Source organism: Lycorma delicatula, chromosome 3, assembly GCF_047948215.1.
Source record: "Lycorma delicatula isolate Av1 chromosome 3, ASM4794821v1, whole genome shotgun sequence".
In the NCBI taxonomy this organism is placed as follows: domain Eukaryota; kingdom Metazoa; phylum Arthropoda; class Insecta; order Hemiptera; family Fulgoridae; genus Lycorma; species Lycorma delicatula.
Window position 1 is genome coordinate 73,432,211 of NC_134457.1, and position 10,349 is coordinate 73,442,559.

Here is a 10,349-nt window from a genome sequence, read left to right on the forward strand (position 1 = left end):
ATTATCGCATAAAGTACATATGTATTTTTACATCATTAACTAAAAGAACTTATAGTTTACGACATAGATAAAAATTATAAATAACTACGAATTAGAACACTGATTTCAATCTGTTGTTCATAAATACTTACAATTGTAAAAACTGGTAAAAGATATGAGAGTTATTATCTTTTGAAACATTAACCTTTGATACTATTTAATTTATTATTTATAATTAATATGTACAGAACCAAACAAATTCGATGTAAAGGAGATAAAAAGACCCAATATAAATGCAAAATACAAGCTTTATTAAATACAAGTAAGAAATACTTATATAATACTTTTATGCATTAGCTTGAGACTAGACGGTCGATTGTGTCATAAAACTGTTCCCTGACCTAAGACTGCACCAGACGGTTTCTCCTTCAACCAATCTCTGCATATTATGTTAAACTTGCCTCTGACATACTTAACAAACGCCTGGTCAGACAATCCTTTCTTTAAACCCTAATAAAACGTTCATCCATCTAGTTAGTACTATAATTTCCACGCGATAGAATTTATGTAAAAGGTTCAACTTTTAAAAACGTAATATTTTATTGTTGAGTAAAATTGTCTTATATATTAGAAAGCCTCTCGACTGGGGAATCTCTACGTAGCTTAATGCAATTTTTAATAAAAAAGTCTTATTAAAATGAAGATAGTTGTTAAGATGCAATCAAATGCTCCACCCTGCTTCGTCCTGGATATCTTTATAAGAGGTTTAAAATGTTTTTAACGTGTATACGAGTATCTTTAAATTAATTATTTTCAATCATTTACAAAGATAATTTCCCACTTTCAGCCCGTCATAAATATGAGTATTAATGGACTGACTCAACACAAAAAATATTTTTCATGAACTGGTGCAAATTGTCTCATTACACGATAAACGTAGAAAAATTTTAATAATCAATTTTTGTTCCGCCTAAACATATAATTTTTTTTTTATTCTGATTTAAATCTAAACCACTATGGGCTAAAAAATTAGCGTTTGAGCTAAAAAAATACTTTTTTTTGTAATCCAAATTTCGATTTTACTAACATATCTTTCCACGTTGACACTTGGAAAATTAAGGACGCATTATCGGTAAAGCAGGCAGTTTTATAGCCTTCAAATGTCTAAATTATATCGGAAAGATTATTTAATAAATAACAAAAAGAACAAGACAGAGAATAGTTTCTAGAGGCGACCGACAAGCCTCCACCCGCATTCTACTCTTAGGGCCATTAGGCCTTCCTACTTGACTCTGACCAGCTAGATAATGATTCCTAAGGGCTGCTTACCATTAATTCCTTTGCAATATAGTCTAGTAATCATTTTATGACCGGGAATTGTATAAAAGGCTTTACCACCAAAGAACACTGGTATCCATGATCTGGCATTCAAATCCGAAAAAAGGAACTACTTTTATTAGTAATAGAACCTAACAGCTGTCGACTTCGAAATCAGCTGATTTACGATGATAAGTTTTACTACTAGACCAACTCGCCGGGTTAATTGTAGTATTGTATGAACAGTAGCTTTATTTTTTAAATAATAATAAATATAAAAAGGAGATAAGTCTGATTCGAACCGACGAGTCTGCCCCCCTTGTAACATCCAAATATTTCATTAGTTAAAATTTTATTTGGCTATAATGGAACCAATGAGAATAAGTACCACTTATGATACATCGCTGAAGAGCTCTCAATGAGAGCTTACTACTGCAGTTAAAAAAACATCCAAAATCCAAATTTTTGGGGATTTTTTTAGGCACTTTTGGTTCAGTCGATTGCAATCAAAGAGGAGGTGTACAACTAGATGTTACAACAATCCTAAATCCAAAATTTCAACATCCTATGGCTAATCGTTTTTGAGTTATGCGAGATACATACGTACGTACAGACGTCACGCCAAAACTAGTCAAATGGATTCAGGGATGGTCAGAATGGATATTTCTGTCAAAATCTGGAAAACGAATTATTTCGCGATCACAATACTTCCTTTACTTCGTACAAGGAAATAGAAAGAGACATTTTTTAAAAATATTTCAAAGCCAAAACATTATTTTTTTAAAGCCAACACATTATAATGAAAGCAAGTCTTTTAAGAGTTTTAATATTTATATTAAATTGCCAACTCAGTATAAAAAACCCCGGCAAAAAACTAATACTTAGGAGGAAAATTACGTAGAACGTTAAATGGGATATGTAATCATGTTAGTAAAGAGTGATGGAAAAAGATTATTCTTCTATTATTTGAGAATACAGAACCCATGTTGACCGTACCATCCTACTACTTTGACCAATTATAATTAAAATTAGATGACATCAATGAATTCACAACCAGAAATCATCGTACAAAATTTCATAGAAATCGGTTAATTCAGTCTAAAGATATCAAGCAAAATAACTGACAAAAAAACCAAAAAATTGTTCAAATACTTTAGTAATACTTTTCCTTTATTATAAACTATAACAGTCAGAAATGTAAACTACATATAATTTAATGGTATCAACAAAACAGTGAAATTAAACAATTTTCTTTTTTTACAAAAATAATAACTCTTGATGTAATATTTAAATTTCATATTCTTAAAATAACTTAAATTAATAGTAATTAAGAAAAATTACTAAAAATATACAATTTAATTTAAAATATAAAAATAATACTAGTAATAGAATAATAATAAAGTTATAGAAAGTGTTTTTGATAAGTAGTAGAATGCGATTTATGCCATCATTGCAACACGTAACACATAAAGTACAGTGCACGTATACACACAGTTTACGTAATATTTCTTACTGGTAATAATATAATTGCATTTTTATTTTATTATCTTTTTTTAATTCAGAACGTAGGAAAGATAATATCGTAGTAATATCTTTTAATAATATTGCCCAAGACTTCTAAGCGAATAAAAAATATATATGACGCAAGAACAGGATGTTTATTACACTCTATTAGAAGATGTTCATTGTAAATCATGAAAATAAATTATACCATTAAAACTAATTTAACTATTTCTTAAGTGTATAAGTTTTTAAGGTCTAATAGATGAGGAGGAAAATCAGAAACGTTTAAATATTTATTTTTTATATCAAATAAAATTATTTAAGTGCATTTTATATAAAACATAATGCGCTTAAAAATATGAGGTCGACCGTCAGTGATAAGATTTTCTCCCCCCATTAAGGAACTTCGGATATTGTACACCTTCCTTATATTAGTACGTTAATTAAAGATTTAAAAGTTATCTAATTAAAATAAAACGATCATTAAAAAACTGATGAATCAAGCAAGAATGTTGCTGAACTTTTTTTCCATTGCTTATATTCAGAGTTTAAAACTTAGTCTCTCTCCAAGATAAAGTCCAACATAAAGAATTATGTTTATCCCTCTAATATTTTTTTTTTTTATTTACTTATTTTTTCTGGATAGAAATATTCTGATTAAGTTTATTTAAGCGGAATAAAATTATAGTAATCAACAAAAATTTAATCCAGTTCTAAGCTACCCTGTTCTAATTACACCGGCCTGCAAAAAATAGCAAAACCTTTTTTTATAACATCAATGAAATTATCTATCTATATCTAATTAATTTTGCACCGAAAAATTCAAAAATAAATGTAAAAACCGTTTTTTTTTGTTTTGAAAAATATTTTAAAGTCATAAGAAATGGCTAAATTATTATTATCAGAATTTATCCATCACAACTAAGGCATATTTTTTATTCACTCCGACTTGAATAACAATAAGTTATTTCCCTCAAAACTTGATATCTTTTTACTTCTTTGTACAAAGTAAAGGAAGTATTGTGATCGCGAATAATTTCGGTTTTCAGATTTCAACGGAAATATCCGTTTTGACCATCCCTAGAACCCTGGATTTAGGACTGTTGTAACACCTACATCTGCACGTCCTCTTTTGATTACAATCGACTGGACGTGGACCAAAAGTGTCAAAAAAAGCCTTAAATCAAAAAACAATTGAATTTTGTACTATTTTCATAACTGCAGTAATAAGCCCTCGTTGAGAGCTTTTCAAGATATATCATAAGTGGTATTTATTTTCACTGATTCGAGAGTTATAGCCAAATAAAATTTTAATTAATGAAATATATGGATCTTACAAGGGAAGATAAAATCGGTTCGAATCAGACATCTATTTTTTTTTTAACTTTTTCTTTGAATTTATTTTTTCAACTTTTCTTTTTAATTTAAATATATTGATTTATTAATAATTATTAACCCGTGATTGCAAAAAGTTTTACAATAAATAATTAATTAATAATAACAATAAAAAAAGAATGTATGAAAAAATATCGAAAGTTACTAGTGAAATAAAATTTTACATATTTAAAAAAATGTGTATATGTAATTTAAAAGGCATTATTACATACGTGTATATGTAATAGATTTGATGAAACACCAATATTATTTAATATTTATTGAAAATTATAATTTAGAATCGTATTATTTTTGGTTTTTGTAGTTTAATTTTATTTAATTATTCTGGAATTTCTGTTTAATCTTATACAGATTACAGTTTACTACAAAAAGACTGAAAAATAGATCCTCACTAGAACCACATATTCACTGAGACATACATGCCCGATCTTTAATAAATTGCAAAAAGTTTTATCTTTTAGTTCATTAGACGTCTGATATTGTCGGACAATATTCCTAAGTCAAATTTAATCGCTCTTTAGTTTGATGAAATTCTTTTGGTCTTAATCTTTGTACACGTTCTACAGCTTTCAAATTTTCTATCTCTTTATATACATCATCCTCTCTTAATCTCTTTATTTTTTCCTTAGTCTTACGCTTTCTTCCTCTTTATATCTATCATCTTCTCTTAATCTTTTTATTCTTTCTTTGGTTTTAAGATTTTCTTCCTCTTTACATTTATCATCTCTTAATTTTCTGTTCTCCCCTTGTTCTTAACATTTTTTTCCTCTTCATATTCATATTCTTGTCGTTTTTTTTAGATATATTTCTTCATGTTATCTTTCTTTTTCCTGTGTGATTGTTTCTTTTTAATGTTTGATTATTCACCAAATAATCCAATAATAAAATCTGAATATTTTAACATTGTAAGGTTGAAATTAACATTTGTGACCAGTAAACAGGAGTTCACTGAACAGAATAGATTAACTATTACTAACTTTTATTTACACGACACACCAGAAATCTGAAACCTTTGTTAATCAGCAACTCACAAAGATATGAATAATACTGATCTAGTAATACGAGTAATAAAGGAACTTTTTCTCTATCCTAATATTTCATGTAAGATTGTTGGATTAATAATTGTATAAATATTTGATGTTAATAAAAACTAATATTTCAGCAATTGTGTCAGGAAATTTCTCCTGACACAATTCATATTCACGTGTAGCAGCTTCAGAATTTCTGTTACAAAATCTATAAATAAAAATTATATCGACATATTCCTAGTTAGAAAATCGAAACGGCATTTTTACAGTTCGATTTGATAACACTACACTTTTTTATCTGTATGATAATTTATGACAACAGATTCAAACGAAGCACACAATTTTCATTGTTGATCAGCTGTTAGTATTGCCAACCTACTCAATAATTTTTTAAAAATATTTCTAAAGTAACATACATTTCAGTTTAGTTTTTTACGTAATTATTTCGTTACATCTGTGTAAATTATTAAATATATACAGTTAAAATATATTTTTTTATAAATTTTATACTTCTTTTAAAGTTATTATTAGCAATTTTTCGTTTTCGTTTTTAACAAGAGATAAATATTAAAAATTAAAAAACACGACTGCCGAAAAAACTGCTGACAAACATTGCTCTTTTTGTTCTGGTTTGGTTCCATCATGATTTTGTATTATTCTCGCAAATACCTAGTTTGAATTTTAAAAATCGGAATAATGGTTACGAAGATATAACATTTCCGAATAACCGTTATCTGTTAGATCGAGAGTCTACCTAATGTATGCAAAAATTATCCTTCATCCTACTAACAAATACCCCATTTGAATTTTGAAATTCGGACGATTGTTTGCAGAGATACTATAAGAGCACCCTATTGCACCTCTCAAACAGCGCCCCAGGGAACCCTGTTTGTTACCAATTGATGGTGATGATTGGTCCTAGTCTCGCACGAGGTTTTTGCATCACCTCACCTCTTTGTCGTCACACGCAGTTCCCATGGAAAGCCCATTATTATTAAACAAAGATCTTTATTAAACAGATTTTTTTTTAATTTATTTAATATTAGTTTATTTTTTAACTAATATGAATGATTCAAATCATTCAAATCCAGCTCATACAATGAACTCACAGTTCATTAATAATTCAATTCATTAAAGTTTATGCTTCAACTGGCAAATGTTCACTACTACACATATATTTATATAAATACATAATATTTAAATAAATATATACATATTCATACAGCCACTCTCGGTAACGTAACCATTCCAACTCCGGGCCATACATCTAAATCGGTTTGATCGTTGAGCTGCTACAGTGGAACAAACATATATGCATACAAACATACACCCTAAATACATTACACTTCCTTTTGGGCAGTCGTGAAAAAACAACGTTTATTAAGTGCAGAAAGAATAATACAATTTTCTGTCTATTTTTCGTCTGTTTTGCTTCACTAAAAAACCGATCTTTAAAGTTTTTTATTGGCTATATTTGCATTACTTTTCTCAGAATTAAATTTTCTACAAATTATGTTACTGACTCTTTCACATTTAATAATCATTTACAAAGCTATTGTACTACAAATCCAAAAAAAAACTTGATTTTCGACTCCGAATTTTGTGTTTTACGTCGGATATCTTAAAAACTGCTGAAGTTACAGTTCTGGGTTCTATTTTATCCTATTTCCCAGCTTAAATTACATAAGAAATCACTAACTTTTCTCCTTAATTTGGTTCCTAATAATTACAGTAGGGCTTCTTTTAATTAGAAGAACTGAAATTTTGGCGAAATCTTTCGGTAGCCGTAACTCGAAAACAAAGCATTTTATGCCTATGTTTATATGGCCTTTTTTCATTATTTTCACCAGTAGAACATGTCCTGAAAGTTTCTCCATTTCTTTGTGGGACATTCTGAATAAACAAATAGGTTAGCTAAAAAAAAAATAAATCTCTGTCCTTGTTTATCGCTAAATACGCCAAGATTATCCGGAAAGAAATCGATATGTAAATGAAAATATATTTTTAGCGTCATTTGACATCCGATGGCTTGGTAGGATTAAAAAACTGTTGTAATGGAGTTTTATATTTTTTTTTTTTTTATTGCTTAAAATTACTTTTACCATTTTTATAAACTATAAATGACATTCTGTTAATTCCTTCTGATCGATTTTACTTCAAAATCAGTGTTGCGATAATAATATTTTGGCTCATTAGAACAGAAAGATACTTTTAAAAAATTGTAATTATACCGTTGATAATATTTAAGGTTATTGACTGATATGATTGATTCAATGATATGAAATAATATTAAATGATACTCACTCATAATTCTCTTCGCACGTGTACCAGATGACATCATCTCCGTATGGTGTCCAACAATGATGCATCATAATATCTCCTACAAATGCCACCTCATACGCAGACCGAATATTTTTGTGAGGACAACCTACATTATATATTAACATTAGTCAGGCCATTAAAGATCATAGAATTATTATATTATCATATCTAAGGCGTAATTTTATTCACTACGGCCTGAATAAATTATCTCTCCTAAAAACTTGATTTTTTCCAAAATAGATTATTTGAAATTATTCACATAACTTGTAAAAACACTCGTAATATTGTTAAATTAATATAAACACCTAGAATGTATATTTTATGGCATCAACTAATTACTACAATAAATCGAAAGTAAGAGAGTATTTTAGCAAATTAATCACATCATTTTTAAAGTTGTAAAGCATCTCATACACTACTTTCACAAACTTATTTAAATATAAAAACATTAAGATATTCATCCAGTTATAATAGAATTACATATGTTTAAGTACAGTTTAGATCGGAGTTTACAATATAGATCGATGATACAATAAAAAAAAATTCGTGCTTAGAAATAACACAGTCGTGATCAGAAACGTGATTATTGTTAAATTACAGTTCGGCTTTCAGTTTTGACAACTGATACATATCTAACGACACAACAAAATTGGACAAGTCTGTCTTCAACAGACTATGACTGTCTATCATATATACCGTCTATTATATATAATATACCCGTAGCTTGTTTCTATCTTTGTAACACAACGAAAACTAAACATCAACAGTCTGACATGTAGTTTTCCACATGAAGTAAAATCGTGCTTGCTCCACTAATTCGATAAAATTCCATTAATTCCCCATATACAAAATGGACTGTGTACATCCTTATACTAATAAAATAATTTTAAATATAAGTTAATACATAATGTATCGTTCTTGTATAAATATTAAAAAATATAGAAAATATGTATTTATTTGTACATATACATATTGAAATATTAAATTAAATAATGACACACACACACACACATCTTTCCAGTTATGTTTGATGGTAAACTGACCTAATTTTATAAGATGTGTTTCTTACAAACAAAGAATTAATGGATCATAATTATGAACAAGTAACTTTATACCTTCTACTCGGGAACACATATTCCATTGTACGTTTGCAGTGGAAAAAAAAATAGTAACCGCTTTTTTTTCTTTTTCCACCTTGTTATTTCAAATTAGGACGAATTTTCAGTACTTATATTTGGAAGGGCTAGGAAAAAATCCTTGGTGAAAATGTTAATCTTTGCGAAGTATTTAAGATTAGGCTTCGCTGATTCCAAAACCTTGATTGACTACCACCAGTCAAAGATGATATTTTTAATTTTTCTCCAAATGAGTTTTTTCTCATCACCAGACGAAATGTTTTTAATTTAAGCAGCAATTGCTGGTATAAATCGAAGTAAAATTAAGAGGGCACACCTAGCCAGAGAATATCTAGACAATTTTTTTAAATCCTTGCAAGAAACGTATTATGATTTTGTTGAATTTAATGGTCGAGTTGTTGTTTGAACTGAATTTGACATCTGGTCTCGCAGGATTCTTAATAATAAACAACTTCATCTACTTCCATCAAGACGGAGAAAACAATGCATTATTCTCCTTGAATATTTTCAGATGGCCTTTTTCTTGTAATATGGGCAGTAATGTATATAACTGAATAATTATATCCATAATTTATAATTAATTTACAGTTTTATAATTTGCATAATTTTTGTAATTTGGCTTTTATAATTTGCATACGATTGTAACTTAAGATATATTATGTTACCCGGGCCGACTTCATTGTGTTCAATGTTTTTCTTGGAGGCTCTCCTTTGTGTCAGAATTCCTCACATAGACGAATTTATCCAAATACGTAATCGACTCTTATCCATTTGGGAATAATCGGGATCGAAGTACAAAATTAGCTTGATTTTGGAACATCAGCACCCCTCACGAAATTCAGGAATCACAAGTAACTAACTGATTACTCTCTTCTAATCTCTCAAAAGTTAGTTATGATTACCGGAGTCGTAAGCTGGTATTCCTCTAAGACGATCTGAAATACCCGGTTCATCGTCAGGCTCGTAAAATAAAGGCCCTTAATGATAAGGAGTAATTAAAGATATTCTTGTCATACGCTTTTCTTCGTCTGCAAAGAAACCAGTTAGGAATCAAGCTGTTTTACTTGCAGCAAAAGGTTGACCAGAATGATTTTATTATTATAAACGCCACATTTAATTCAATTCCTCGTACGATGATTTCCGTCAAAGCTTCTTTATGCACTCAGAATTTTGTAGCGTTGATAAGACACTACGAAAGTAAACAATAATCACCACGGTTCCATTACTAGAACCTAATATTTTGATCCCAAGAGTATTGGTGAAATAAACTGGCACTTTAGCGAAAGGCATATATGATACAAGTAGGGCTACAATGAAACCGAGTTCATTCTGGTAACCGTAGGACTTGATCGAGATTATATGCGTAGATCCATGAAATAAATACCCATTACTATTTGTTCACACAACTAGTAATATTTGTCCACACAAATACTAGGATGGTGTACAACACCATCCTAGTATTTTTTTACGCGTACAGAGAAGGAACTGATTTTATGTATATCTATAACACGCGTATTGAACACCCCGCGTTTGCTACTCCCCATACTCTCAAAAGTTGAAAGCCCTGAGGGGTTGAAACCCCTCAGAACCTGAGGGGTTGAAACCCCTCAGAACCTGAGGGGTTCATTTAAATTTATGTTTCTTGTTTAACATGATCTGAAGGATGAAG

At 29.3% G+C, this 10,349-nt stretch overlaps 1 long non-coding RNA gene across 1 annotated transcript in view; it reads right to left on the reverse strand.

Annotated features, from left to right (window-relative positions):
• LOC142320914 (uncharacterized) overlaps positions 1–7,619 on the reverse strand; it is a 63,491-nt gene extending 55,872 nt beyond the window's left edge. The window contains exon 1 of the long non-coding RNA XR_012755509.1: positions 7,527–7,619. This is a non-coding gene — a long non-coding RNA (uncharacterized LOC142320914). The remainder of the gene's footprint in view (positions 1–7,526) is intronic.
• Between the last annotated feature and the right edge of the window lie 2,730 nt (positions 7,620–10,349).